The sequence below is a fragment of the Pseudophryne corroboree genome, chromosome 6 (assembly GCF_028390025.1).
Source record: "Pseudophryne corroboree isolate aPseCor3 chromosome 6, aPseCor3.hap2, whole genome shotgun sequence".
NCBI classification, from domain to species: Eukaryota; Metazoa; Chordata; class Amphibia; order Anura; family Myobatrachidae; genus Pseudophryne; species Pseudophryne corroboree.
The window spans coordinates 591,580,150-591,595,415 of NC_086449.1; the positions used below are offsets into that span (position 1 = coordinate 591,580,150).

The 15,266-nt window shown below is 46.1% G+C and overlaps 1 long non-coding RNA gene across 1 annotated transcript in view; it reads left to right on the plus strand.

Annotated features, from left to right (window-relative positions):
- Positions 1-13,355: 13,355 nt before the first annotated feature.
- LOC134933059 (uncharacterized) overlaps positions 13,356-15,266 on the plus strand; it is a 41,770-nt gene continuing 39,859 nt past the window's right edge. Inside the window, exon 1 of the long non-coding RNA XR_010179583.1 lies at positions 13,356-13,471. This is a non-coding gene — a long non-coding RNA (uncharacterized LOC134933059). The remainder of the gene's footprint in view (positions 13,472-15,266) is intronic.

Sequence of the window (15,266 nt, forward strand, 5' to 3'; positions counted from 1 at the left end):
TTATGTTTTATGTTTAGTTTATATATTTTTATATTTTTGGCCTAGTTTATTTGCTCTGTCTTAGGCCTGGTACACAGCCTGGACCATGCCAGAATTCCCTTTGGCCTGGACCATACCAGATTGCTGGTACACACTAGACGATGTAATGAAGGATGGAACGTCATCTCGTTCTGTCCTTCGTTTCACCGCACCAGTTCACACGCAATATCTTCTATTTGGCCGTGCTGCAATGCTGACCAGAAGATGTCATCTGCGACCCACATGATTGCGCAATAGTGAATACACACTAGGGGCCTAATTCAGACCTGGTCACTGCAGTGGCAGCGTATGCAGGCTGAAGCCCTGTGCTGTATAGGCACACGCAGCAGTCGCACTTCGCGTTCGCACACAGTGAGATGCGACAACATCTCACTTGTGCGATCACCTCTGCCTGATTGACAGGCAGAGGTGGTCGCAAGGCATGTTGGCGGAGTTGTAGCTGCATTTTCGGGGCGCAGTCCGGACAACGCAGGCGAGTTCGGACCGTTTGTGGGGAAGGCCGCGGTGACTGCGTGATGTCACGCGCAGCTGCTGCGCACAAAAATATGGCAGGTAGCCGTCAGGCTACGTAGGCAGAGAGCTAGTCGGCAGGTGCTACAGCATCGCTGCTGTGCGATGCTTTTGCACGTCTGCAGGGGGGTTCAGGACCTGGCATGTGGGGCGGACTTGCCCTGTGCTGGGCGTCCCTCCGCATGCCAAAGAATATGATTGTAGATGTGCGTTTTTCCACACATCTACTATCAGGTCGGAATTACGCCGTAGATGATGTAGACGATTTGTAATTCTGATATGGAAAATCGTCTCGACAACGATCTAGTGTGTACCCGGCCTTAAAGAGCTATGTGTTAATGCTTTTTGCTTTTTGTACACTGATCATGTCTTGAGATATTTTGCTTTCTGTGGGGTTTAACTTTGTAAATCTATAAACGTGTGTGAACACTTGTGTGTTAGGAATTTGAGACTGTAAGCTCCAATGGGGCAGGGACTATTGTGAGTGATATATGATATACTCTGCTCAGTGATGCATACATTTTTGTTGATATGGTCATCTGTGATATAGAGTGATCGATAGTTATTTCCCCAGTATGTAGATTATTTAGATTTATATTTTTATGTTTACAGCTATGTTGTATTTTATATATGTTTTTATGTATATTTTATAGATTTTTATATCTTTGGCTCTGGTTTATTTGTTCTGCCTTAGGCTGGGTACACACCAGGCTGATAGGCAATTGGTCCAATGGTCTGGCTGAATTCCCTTTGGGCCTGCCAGATTGCTGGCACACACTAGACGATGTAATGAAGGATGGAACGAATTCTCGTTCTGTCCTTCTTATTACTACATCGGTTTGCATGCAATTTCTTCTAGTTGGCTGCGCTGCAGGGCTGACCAGAAGATATTGTCTGCGACCCACAGGATTGTGCAATAGTGGGGACACACTAGGTGATTTTTATGATTTGTCAATCCGATACGGCAAATCATCCCGACAACAATCTAGTGTGTACCCAGCCTTAAGGAGCTACAGTATGTGTTAATGCTTTTTATTTTTTGTACACTAATCTTGTCTTGAGATATTTTGCTAGATTGATAGATAGTTATTACCCCAGTATGTAGATTTTTTCAGATTTATATTTTTATGATTACAGGTTTGTTTTATTTTATATAAGTTATATGTATAGTTTATATAGTTTTATATCTTTGGCCTAGTTTATTTGCTCTGTCTTAGGGTGCATACACACGGTGAGATTCGGACTTATCCGATTCTCACCGTGCGACAGGGGGCCGGGTCGGCACTTAGCCAGTATCGCAAGCACATAATGAGTGTGCTTGCGATGCTGGCTATGTGCGATGTCAATCCTGACTATCTCTTCTATAGAGATAGCCAGGATTGACTTGCCTGCACAGCCTATTTTTTCTGCCGATGCCGACCGCGCGGGGCCGCGCATCGGCATCGGATCGGGATCGCAAGGTGACTGTCACCTTGCGATCTGCACTATCTTTTCTTCCGATTCTGACTATATAGTCAGAATCGGAAGAAAATATCTTACCGTGTGTACACACCTTTAGGCCTGGTACGCAGCAGGCCAATGGGAAATCGGTCCAATGGTCATGCTGAATTCCCTTTGGCCTGGACCATACCAGATTGCTGGTACACACTAGACAATGTAATGAAGGATGGAATGTCATCTCGTTCTGTCCTTCGTTTCACCGCACCAGTTCACACGCAATATCTTCTATTTGGCGCGCTGCAATGCTGACCAGAAGATGTTATCTGTGAGCCACAGGATTGCGCAATAGTGGATACACACTAGGGGCCTAATTCAGACCTGGTCGCTGCAGTGGCAGCGTATGCAGACTTAAGCCCTGTGCTGTATAGGCATGCGCAGCAGTCGCACTGCGCGTGCGCACGGCATCTCACTTGTGCGATCACCTCTGCCTGATTGACAGGCAGAGGTGGTCGCAAGGCGTGTCGGCGGAGTTGCAGCTGCGTTTTGGAGTTGCGGCCTGGACAACGCAGGCGGGTCCAGACCGTTTGTGGGGCAGGCCACGGTGACTGCGTAATGTCACATGCAGCCGCCACGCACAAAAACATGGCAGGTAGCCGTCTGCCTCAGCAGCTAGGCTGCGTAGTCAGAGAGCTAGTCGGCAGGTGCAACAGCATTGCCGCTGTGCGATGCTTTTGCATGGCTGCAGGGGGGTTCAGGACCTGGCATGGGGAGCGGACTTGCCCTGTGCTGGGCGTCCCTCCGCATGCCAAAGATTATGATCGTAGATGTGTGTTTTTCCACACATCTACTATCGGGTCTGAATTAGGACGTAGGTGATGTAGACGATTTGTCATTCTGATATGGAAAATCGTCTCGACAATGATCTAGTGTGTACCCGGCCTTAAAGAGCTATGTGTTAATGCCTTTTGTTTTTTGTACACTGATCATGTCTTGAGATATTTTGCTTACTGTAGGGTTCAACTTTGTAAAACTATAAACATGTGTGAACACTTGTGTGTTAGGAATTTGAGACTGTAAGCTCCAATGGGGCAGGGACTAATATGAGTGACATGTGTTCTCGGTACAGCATTGCATAAATTGGTGACAGATTGGGTTTTTCTGGTTATGCGGTTTATAACATTTATTATTGTTGAAGTTTATACTTCCAAAAATCCAGCTGCTTTAGTGTGAAATCACCCTGTCAACAGGACAGGTGCAATGAGATATTTATGCAACACTGTATTTGTGTGTGTGTGTGTGTGTGTGTGTGTGTATGACAGAGTGTTAGTAAATTGAGACTGTAAGCTCCTATGGGGCAGGGACTGATATGGATGACTTGTGCTCTCTGTACAGCACTGCGTTTATTTGTGGTATGATATAAAGAAACAATAATAATAATAAATATACATGTATATCAGGAATATATTATCACGCCTCTAACTTTTTTTTAGGTGGACCTTCTCCATGATTGAACTGTGAGGTCATCAGCACAGCAAGCTACATCTCTGGACTTCTGTGAGGTCATCTTTACTACAGAGTATATACTGAAGACAGAATGGCAGGAGACGTAGACCCAAGACAGGTAATTAATATTATTATTAATTACTGATAACTTCCAGGCTAGACTTTAGTTCTAGACCTGTAGAGGCGTGGTAATATATTCCTGCTATACATGTATATTTATCAGATATGTGTGTTTGCCGTAGACTCTATTCTTTGTAAAAATGAAGGGATAATAAATAGGCCCCTTAGAGAGAAATCACCCTGCCAACAGGGACAAGTGCAAAGAGATAGTTATGCAACAGAGTGTGTGTATGTGTATATGTGTGTGTGTATGAGCTGTTACATGTTATGAAATTTAGACTGTAAGCTCCAATAGGGCAGGGACTCTTGTGAGTAATATATGATATACTCTACTCAGCGATGCATACATTTTTGTTGATAGGGTCATCTGTGATATAGAGTGATCGATAGATAGTTATTTCCCCAGTATGTAGATTATTTAGATTTATATATTTATGTTTACGGATTTGTTGTATTTTATATATGTTTTATTTATATTTCATAGATTTAAATATCTTTGGACTTGGTTTATTTGTTCTGCCTTAGGCTGGGTACACACCAGGCTGAAGGGCAATTGGTCCAATGGTCGGGCTGAATTCCCTTTGTCCTGGACCATGCCAGATTGCCAGTACACACTAGACAATATAATGAAGGATGGAACATCATCTCGTTCTGTCCTTCGTTTCACCACACCAGTTCATACGCGATATCTTTTAGTTGGCTATGCTGCAATGCTGACCAGAAGATGTCATCTGCGACCCACAGGATTGCGCAATAGTGTGTACACACTAGGGGATGTAGACGATTTGTCATTCTGATTTGGCAAATCCTCTGACAACGATCTAGTGTGTACCCGGCTTTAAAGAGCTATATGTTAATGCTTTTTATTTTTTGTATTTCTCTGACGTCCTAGTGGATGCTGGGACTCCGTAAGGACCATGGGGAATAGCGGCTCCGCAGGAGACAGGGCACAAAATAAAAGCTTAAGGATCAGGTGGTGTGCACTGGCTCCTCCCCCTATGACCCTCCTCCAAGCCTCAGTTAGATTTTTGTGCCCGGCCGAGAAGGGTGCAATCTAGGTGGCTCTCCTGAGCTGCTTAGAATAAAAGTTTAGTTAGGTTTTTTTATTTTCAGTGAGTCCTGCTGGCAACAGGCTCACTGCATCGTGGGACTAAGGGGAGAAGAAACGGACTCACCTGAGTGCAGAGTGGATCGGGTTTCTTAGGCTACTGGACACTAGCTCCAGAGGGACGATCACAGGTTCAGCCTGGATGGGTCACCGGAGCCGCGCCGCCGTCCCCCTTACAGAGCCAGAAGAGACGAAGAGGTCCGGTGAAATCGGCGGCAGAAGACATCCTGTCTTCAGACTAAGGTAGCGCACAGCACCGCAGCTGTGCGCCATTGCTCTCAGCACACTTCACACTCCGGTCACTGAGGGTGCAGGGCGCTGGGGGGGGGAGCGCCCTGAGACGCAATATAACAGAATACCTTAGGTGGCAAAACAGAATACATCACATATAGCTCCTGGGCTATATGGATGTATTTTAATCCCCTGCCATTTTACACAAAAAAGCGGGAGATAAGGACGTCGTGAAGGGGCGGAGCCTATCTCCTCAGCACACAAGCGCCATTTTCCCTCACAGCTCCGCTGGAAGGACGGCTCCCTGACTCTCCCCTGCAGTCCTGCTTCAGAATCAGGGTAAAAAAGAGAAGGGGGGGCACGTTTGGCAGCAAATAAATATATTAACAGCAGCTATAAGGGAGTAACACTTATATAAGGTTATCCCTGTATATATATATAGCGCTGGGTGTGTGCTGGCAGACTCTCCCTCTGTCTCTCCAAAGGGCTAAGTGGGGTCCTGTCCTCTATCAGAGCATTCCCGGTGTGTGTGCTGTGTGTCGGTACGCGGGTGTCGACATGTATGAGGAGGAAAATGATGTGGAGGCGGAGCAGTTGCCTGTGTTGGTGATGTCACCCCCTAGGGAGTCGACACCTGACTGGATGATTGTATTTAAACAATTAAGTGATAATGTCAGCAATTTGCAAAAAACTGTTGACGACATGAGACAGCCGGCAAATCAATTAGTGCCTGTCCAGGCGTCTCAAACACCGTCAGGGGCGCTAAAACGCCCGTTACCTCAGTGGGTCGACAGTCCAGTAGGGCCACACGTTACATGATCACGGCAATGAAAGAGGCATTGAACCTTTCTGACACTACAAGTACCACAAAGAAGGGTATTATGTGGGGTGAGAAAAAACTACCAATATTTTTTCCTGAGTCAGAGGAAATAAATGAGGTGTGTGAAAAAGCGTGGGTTTCCCCCGATAAAAAACAGCTAATTTCTAAAAAATTATTAGCATTATATCCTTTCCCGCCAGAGGTTAGGGCGCGTTGGGAAACACCCCCTAGGGTAGATAAGGCGCTCACACGTTTATCAAAACAAGTAGCGTTACCGTCTCCTGATACAGCTACCCTCAAAGAACCAGCTGATAGAAGGCTGGAAAATATCCTAAAAAGTATATACACACATACTGGTGTTATACTGCGACCAGCAATCGCCTCAGCCTGGATGTGCAGTGCTGGAGTCGCATGGTCGGATTCCCTGACCGAGAATATTGATACCCTGGATAGGGACAATATTTTGTTAACTATAGAACATTTAAAGGATGCATTACTATATATGCGTGATGCACAGAGGGATATTTGCACCCTGGCATCAAGAGTAAGTGCTATGTCCATCTCTGCCAGAAGAGCGTTATGGACGCGACAGTGGTCAGGGGATGCGGATTCCAAACGGCACATGGAAGTATTGCCGTATAAAGGGGAGGAGTTATTTGGGGCTGGTCTATCGGACCTGGTGGCCACGGCAACGGCTGGAAAATCCACCTTTTTACCCCAGGTCACTCCACATCAGCAGAAAAAGACACCGTCTTTTCAAACTCAGTCCTTTCGTTCCCATAAGTACAAGCGAGCAAAAGGCCACTCCTTTCTGCCCCGGGGCAGAGGAAGAGGAAAAAGACTGCACCATGCAGCCGCTTACCAGGAGCAGAAGCCCTCCCCTACTTCTGCCAAGTCTTCAGCATGACGCTGGGGCTTTACAAGCAGACTCAGATATGGTGGGGGCCCGTCTCAAGAATTTCAACGCGCAGTGGGCTCACTCGCAAGTGGATCCCTGGATTCTACAGGTAGTATCGCAGGGGTACAAACTGGAATTCGAGGCGTTTCCCCCTCATCGGTTCCTGAAGTCTGCTTTACCAAAGTCTCCCTCCGACAGGGAGGCAGTTTTGGAAGCCATTCACAAGCTGTATTCCCAGCAGGTGATAATCAAGGTACCCCTCCTGCAACAGGGAAAGGGGTATTATTCCACGCTGTTTGTGGTACCGAAGCCGGACGGCTCGGTGAGACCAATTTTAAATCTGAAATCCTTGAACACTTACATAAAAAGGTTCAAATTCAAGATGGAGTCACTCAGAGCAGTGATAGCGAACCTGGAAGAAGGGGACTATATGGTGTCTCTGGACATCAAAGATGCTTATCTCCACGTCCCAATATACCCTTCTCACCAAGGGTACCTCAGGTTTGTAGTACAAAACTGTCTTTATCAGTTTCAGACGCTGCCGTTTGGATTGTCCACGGCACCTCGGGTCTTTACCAAGGTAATGGCCGAAATGATGATTCTTCTACGAAGAAAAGGCATTTTAATTATCCCTTACTTGGACGATCTCCTGATAAGGGCAAGATCCAGGGAACAGTTAGAAGTCGGAGTAGCACTATCTCAGGTAGTGTTACGTCAGCACGGGTGGATTCTAAATATTCCAAAATCGCAGCTGATTCCAACGACACGTCTACTGTTCCTAGGAATGATTCTGGACACAGTCCAGAAGAAGGTGTTTCTCCCGGAGGAGAAGGCCAGGGAGTTATCCGAGCTAGTCAGGAACCTCCTAAAACCAGGACAGGTCTCAGTGCATCAGTGCACGAGGGTCCTGGGAAAAATGGTGGCTTCTTACGAAGCGATTCCATTCGGAAGATTCCATGCAAGAACGTTTCAGTGGGATCTACTGGACAAATGGTCCGGATCGCATCTGCAGATGCATTAGCGGATAACCCTGTCGCCAAGGACAAGGGTGTCTCTCCTGTGGTGGCTGCAGAGTGCTCATCTACTAGAGGGCCGCAGATTTGTCATTCAGGATTGGATCCTGGTAACCACGGATGCCAGCCTGAGAGGCTGGGGAGCAGTCACACAGGGAAGGAATTTCCAGGGCTTGTGGTCAAGCATGGAAACATCTCTTCATATAAACATTCTGGAACTAAGGGCCATTTACAATGCCCTAAGTCAAGCAAAACCTCTGCTTCAGGGTCAGGCGGTGTTGATCCAATCGGACAACATCACGTCAGTCGCCCACGTAAACAGACAGGGCGGCACGAGAAGCAGGAGGGCAATGGCAGAAGCTGCAAGGATTCTTCGCTGGGCGGAAAATCATGTGATAGCACTGTCAGCAGTGTTCATTCCGGGAGTGGACAACTGGGAAGGACTTCCTCAGCAGACACGACCTTCACCCGGGAGAGTGGGGACTTCACCCAGAAGTCTTCCACCTGATTGTAAACCGTTGGGAAAAACCAAAGGTGGACATGATGGCGTCACGTCTAAACAAAAAACTGGACAGATATTGCGCCAGGTCAAGGGACCCTCAGGCAATAGCAGTGGACGCTCTGGTAACGCCGTGGGTGTACCAGTCAGTGTATGTGTTCCCTCCTCTGCCTCTCATACCAAAAGTACTGAGAATCATAAGAAGGAGAGGAGTAAGAACTATACTCGTGGTTCCGGATTGGCCAAGAAGGACTTGGTACCCGGAACTTCAAGAGATGCTCACGGACGAACCGTGGCCTCTACCTCTAAGAAAGGACCTGCTACTGCAGGGGCCTTGTCTGTTCCAAGACTTACCGCGGCTGCGTTTGACGGCATGGCGGTTGAACGCCGGATCCTGAGGGAAAAAGGCATTCCAGAAGAAGTCATCCCTACTCTGGTCAAAGCCAGGAAGGACGTAACCGCAAAACATTATCACCGCATTTGGCATAAATATGTTGCGTGGTGTGAGGCCAAGAAGGCCCCTACAGAGGAATTTCAACTGGGTCGTTTTCTTCATTTCCTGCAAACAGGACTGTCTATGGGCCTAAAATTGGGGTCCATTAAGGTTCAAATTTCGTCCCTGTCGATTTTCTTCCAGAAAGAACTGGCTTCAGTACCTGAAGTTCAGACTTTTGTAAAAGGGGTGCTGCACATACAGCCTCCTTTTGTGCCTCCAGTGGCACCTTGGGATCTCAATGTTGTGTTGAGTTTTCTAAAATCACATTGGTTTGAACCACTTTCCACTGTGGACTTAAAATATCTCACATGGAAGGTGTCGATGCTGTTAGCCTTGGCTTCAGCCAGGCGTGTGTCAGAATTGGCGGCTTTATCATATAAAAGCCCTTACTTAATTTTTCATTCTGACAGGGCGGAATTGAGGACTCGTCCTCAATTTCTACCTAAGGTGGTTTCTGCATTTCACATGAACCAACCTATTGTGGTACCTGCGGCTACCAGGGACTTAGAGGACTCTAAGTTGCTTGACGTTGTCAGGGCCTTGAAAATATATGTTTCCAGGACGGCTGGAGTCAGAAAAATCTGACTCGCTGTTTATCCTGTATGCACCCAACAAGCTGGGTGCTCCTGCTTCAAAGCAGACGATTGCTCGTTGGATTTGTAGTACAATTCAGCTTGCACATTCTGTGGCAGGATTGCCACAACCAAAATCAGTAAAAGCCCATTCCACAAGGAAAGTGGGCTCATCTTGGGCGGCTGCCCGAGGGGTCTCGGCTTTACAACTTTGCCGAGCAGCTACTTGGTCAGGGGCAAACACGTTTGCTAAATTCTACAAATTTGATACCCTGGCTGAGGAGGACCTGGAGTTCTCTCATTCGGTGCTGCAGAGTCATCCGCACTCTCCCGCCCGTTTGGGAGCTTTGGTATAATCCCCATGGTCCTTACGGAGTCCCAGCATCCACTAGGACGTCAGAGAAAATAAGATTTTACTTACCGATAAATCTATTTCTCGTAGTCCGTAGTGGATGCTGGGCGCCCATCCCTAGTGCGGATTGTCTGCAATACTTGTATATAGTTATTGTTACAAAAATTCGGGTTATTATTGTTGTGAGCCATCTTTTCAGAGGCTCCTTTGCGTTTATCATACTGTTAACTGGGTTCAGATCACGAGTTGTACGGTGTGATTGGTGTGGCTGGTATGAGTCTTACCCGGGATTCAATATCCTTCCTTATTATGTACGCTCGTCCGGGCACAGTATCCTAACTGAGGCTTGGAGGAGGGTCATAGGGGGAGGAGCCAGTGCACACCACCTGATCCTTAAGCTTTTATTTTGTGCCCTGTCTCCTGCGGAGCCGCTATTCCCCATGGTCCTTACGGAGTCCCAGCATCCACTACGGACTACGAGAAATAGATTTATCGGTAAGTAAAATCTTATTATAAGTCATGTATTGAGATATTTTGCTATATAGTTATTTATCCAGTATGTAGATTTTTTTTATAGATTTATATTTTTATGAATGCAGATTTGTTTTATTTTATGTTTTATGTTTAGTTTATATATTTTTATATTTTTGGCCTAGTTTATTTGCTCTGTCTTAGGCCTGGTACACAGCCTGGACCATGCCAGAATTCCCTTTGGCCTGGACCATACCAGATTGCTGGTACACACTAGACGATGTAATGAAGGATGGAACGTCATCTCGTTCTGTCCTTCGTTTCACCGCACCAGTTCACACGCAATATCTTCTATTTGGCCGTGCTGCAATGCTGACCAGAAGATGTCATCTGCGACCCACATGATTGCACAATAGTGAATACACACTAGGGGCCTAATTCAGACCTGGTCACTGCAGTGGCAGCGTATGCAGGCTGAAGCCCTGTGCTGTATAGGCACGCGCAGCAGTCGCACTTCGCGTTCGCACACAGTGAGATGCGACAACATCTCACTTGTGCGATCACCTCTGCCTGATTGACAGGCAGAGGTGGTCGCAAGGCATGTTGGCGGAGTTGTAGCTGCATTTTCGGGGCGCAGTCCGGACAACGCAGGCGAGTTCGGACCGTTTGTGGGGAAGGCCGCGGTGACTGCGTGATGTCACGCCCAGCTGCTGCGCACAAAAATATGGCAGGTAGCCGTCAGGCTACGTAGGCAGAGAGCTAGTCGGCAGGTGCTACAGCATCGCTGCTGTGCGATGCTTTTGCACGTCTGCAGGGGGGTTCAGGACCTGGCATGTGGGGCGGACTTGCCCTGTGCTGGGCGTCCCTCCGCATGCCAAAGAATATGATTGTAGATGTGCGTTTTTCCACACATCTACTATCAGGTCGGAATTACGCCGTAGATGATGTAGACGATTTGTAATTCTGATATGGAAAATCGTCTCGACAACGATCTAGTGTGTACCCGGCCTTAAAGAGCTATGTGTTAATGCTTTTTGCTTTTTGTACACTGATCATGTCTTGAGATATTTTGCTTTCTGTGGGGTTTAACTTTGTAAATCTATAAACGTGTGTGAACACTTGTGTGTTAGGAATTTGAGACTGTAAGCTCCAATGGGGCAGGGACTATTGTGAGTGATATATGATATACTCTGCTCAGTGATGCATACATTTTTGTTGATATGGTCATCTGTGATATAGAGTGATCGATAGTTATTTCCCCAGTATGTAGATTATTTAGATTTATATTTTTATGTTTACAGCTATGTTGTATTTTATATATGTTTTTATGTATATTTTATAGATTTTTATATCTTTGGCTCTGGTTTATTTGTTCTGCCTTAGGCTGGGTACACACCAGGCTGATAGGCAATTGGTCCAATGGATGGTCTGGCTGAATTCCCTTTGGTCCTGCCAGATTGCTGGCACACACTAGACGATGTAATGAAGGATGGAACGAATTCTCGTTCTGTCCTTCTTATTACTACATCGGTTTGCATGCAATTTCTTCTAGTTGGCTGCGCTGCAGGGCTGACCAGAAGATATTGTCTGCGACCCACAGGATTGTGCAATAGTGGGGACACACTAGGTGATTTTTATGATTTGTCAATCCGATACGGCAAATCATCCCCACAACAATCTAGTGTGTACCCAGCCTTAAGGAGCTACAGTATGTGTTAATGCTTTTTATTTTTTGTACACTAATCTTGTCTTGAGATATTTTGCTAGATTGATAGATAGTTATTACCCCAGTATGTAGATTTTCTCAGATTTATATTTTTATGATTACAGGTTTGTTTTATTTTATATAAGTTATATGTATAGTTTATATAGTTTTATATCTTTGGCCTAGTTTATTTGCTCTGTCTTAGGCCTGGTACGCAGCAGGCCAATGGGAAATCGGTCCAATGGTCATGCTGAATTCCCTTTGGCCTGGACCATACCAGATTGCTGGTACACACTAGACAATGTAATGAAGGATGGAATGTCATCTCGTTCTGTCCTTCGTTTCACCGCACCAGTTCACACGCAATATCTTCTATTTGGCGTGCTGCAATGCTGACCAGAAGATGTTATCTGTGAGCCACAGGATTGCGCAATAGTGGATACACACTAGGGGCCTAATTCAGACCTGGTCGCTGCAGTGGCAGCGTATGCAGACTTAAGCCCTGTGCTGTATAGGCATGCGCAGCAGTCGCACTGCGCGTGCGACCGGCATCTCACTTGTGCGATCACCTCTGCCTGATTGACAGGCAGAGGTGGTCGCAAGGCGTGTCGGCGGAGTTGCAGCTGCGTTTTGGAGTTGCGGCCCGGACAACGCAGGCGGGTCCAGACCGTTTGTGGGGCAGGCCACGGTGACTGCGTGATGTCACATGCAGCCGCCACGCACAAAAACATGGCAGGTAGCCGTCTGCCTCAGCAGCTAGGCTGCGTAGTCAGGGAGCTAGTCGGCAGGTGCAACAGCATTGCCGCTGTGCGATGCTTTTGTATGGCTGCAGGGGGGTTCAGGACCTGGCATGGGGAGCGGACTTGCCTTGTGCTGGGCGTCCCTCCGCATGCCAAAGATTATGATTGCAGATGTGTGTTTTTCCACACATCTACTATCAGGTCTGAATTAGGACGTAGGTGATGTAGACGATTTGTCATTCTGATATGGAAAATCGTCTCGACAATGATCTAGTGTGTACCCGGCCTTAAAGAGCTATGTGTTAATGCCTTTTGTTTTTTGTACACTGATCATGTCTTGAGATATTTTGCTTACTGTAGGGTTTAACTTTGTAAAACTATAAACATGTGTGAACACTTGTGTGTTAGGAATTTGAGACTGTAAGCTCCAATGGGGCAGGGACTAATATGAGTGACGTGTTCTCGGTACAGCGTTGCATAAATTGGTGACAGATTGGGTTTTTCTGGTTATGCGGTTTATAACATTTATTATTGTTGAAGTTTATACTTCCAAAAATCCAGCTGCTTTAGTGTGAAATCACCCTGTCAACAGGACAGGTGCAATGAGATATTTATGCAACACTGTATTTGTGTGTGTGTGTGTGTGTATGACAGAGTGTTAGTAAATTGAGACTGTAAGCTCCTATGGGGCAGGGACTGATATGGATGACTTGTGCTCTCTGTACAGCACTGCGTTTATTTGTGGTATGATATAAAGAAACAATAATAATAAATATACATGTATATCAGGAATATATTATCACGCCTCTAACTTTTTTTTTAGGTTGACCTTCTCCATGATTGAACTGTGAGGTCATCAGCACAGCAAGCTACATCTCTGGACTTCTGTGAGGTCATCTTTACTACAGAGCATATACTGAAGACAGAATGGCAGGAGACGTAGACCCAAGACAGGTAATTAATATTATTATTAATTACTGATAACTTCCAGGCTAGACTTTAGTTCTAGACCTGTAGAGGCGTGGTAATATATTCCTGCTATACATGTATATTTATCAGATATGTGTGTTTGCCGTAGACTCTATTCTTTGTAAAAATGAAGGGATAATAAATAGGCCCCTTAGAGAGAAATCACCCTGCCAACAGGGACACCAACAGGGACAAGTGCAAAGAGATAGTTATGCAACAGAGTGTGTGTATGTGTATATGTGTGTGTGTATGAGCTTTTACATGTTATGAAATTTAGACTGTAAGCTCCAATAGGGCAGGGACTCTTGTGAGTAATATATGATATACTCTACTCAGCGATGCATACATTTTTGTTGATAGGGTCATCTGTGATATAGAGTGATCGATAGATAGTTATATCCCCAGTATGTAGATTATTTAGATTTATATATTTATGTTTACGGATTTGTTGCATTTTATATATGTTTTATTTATATTTCATAGATTTAAATATCTTTGGACTTGGTTTATTTGTTCTGCCTTAGGCTGGGTACACACCAGGCTGAAGGGCAATTGGTCCAATGGTCGGGCTGAATTCCCTTTGTCCTGGACCATGCCAGATTGCCAGTACACACTAGACAATATAATGAAGGATGGAACATCATCTCGTTCTGTCCTTCGTTTCACCACACCAGTTCATACGCGATATCTTTTAGTTGGCTATGCTGCAATGCTGACCAGAAGATGTCATCTGCGACCCACAGGATTGCGCAATAGTGTGTACACACTAGGGGATGTAGACGATTTGTCATTCTGATTTGGCAAATCCTCTGACAACGATCTAGTGTGTACCCGGCTTTAAAGAGCTATATGTTAATGCTTTTTATTTTTTGTATATAAGTCATGTATTGAGATATTTTGCTATATAGTTATCTGCCCAGTATGTAGATTTTTTTATAGATTTATATTTTTATGAATGCAGATTTGTTTTATTTTATATGTTTTATGTTTAGTTTATATATTTTTATATTTTTGGCCTAGTTTATTTGCTCTGTCTTAGGCCTGGTACACAGCCTGGACCATGCCAGAATTCCCTTTGGCCTGGACCATACCAGATTGCTGGTACACACTAGACGATGTAATGAAGGATGGAACGTCATCTCGTTCTGTCCTTCGTTTCACCGCACCAGTTCACACGCAATATCTTCTATTTGGCCGTGCTGCAATGCTGACCAGAAGATGTCATCTGCGACCCACATGATTGCGCAATAGTGAATACACACTAGGGGCCTAATTCAGACCTGGTCACTGCAGTGGCAGCGTATGCAGGCTGAAGTCCCTGTGCTGTATAGGCACGCGCAGCAGTCGCACTTCGCGTTCGCACACAGTGAGATGCGACAACATCTCACTTGTGCGATCACCTCTGCCTGATTGACAGGCAGAGGTGGTCGCAAGGCATGTTGGCGGAGTTGTAGCTGCATTTTCGGGGCGCAGTCCGGACAACGCAGGCGAGTTCGGACCGTTTGTGGGGAAGGCCGCGGTGACTGCGTGATGTCACGCGCAGCTGCTGCGCACAAAAATATGGCAGGTAGCCGTCAGGCTACGTAGGCAGAGAGCTAGTCGGCAGGTGCTACAGCATCGCTGCTGTGCGATGCTTTTGCACGTCTGCAGGGGGGTTCAGGACCTGGCATGTGGGGCGGACTTGCCCTGTGCTGGGCGTCCCTCCGCATGCCAAAGAATATGATTGTAGATGTGCGTTTTTCCACACATCTACTATCAGGTCGGAATTACGCCGTAGATG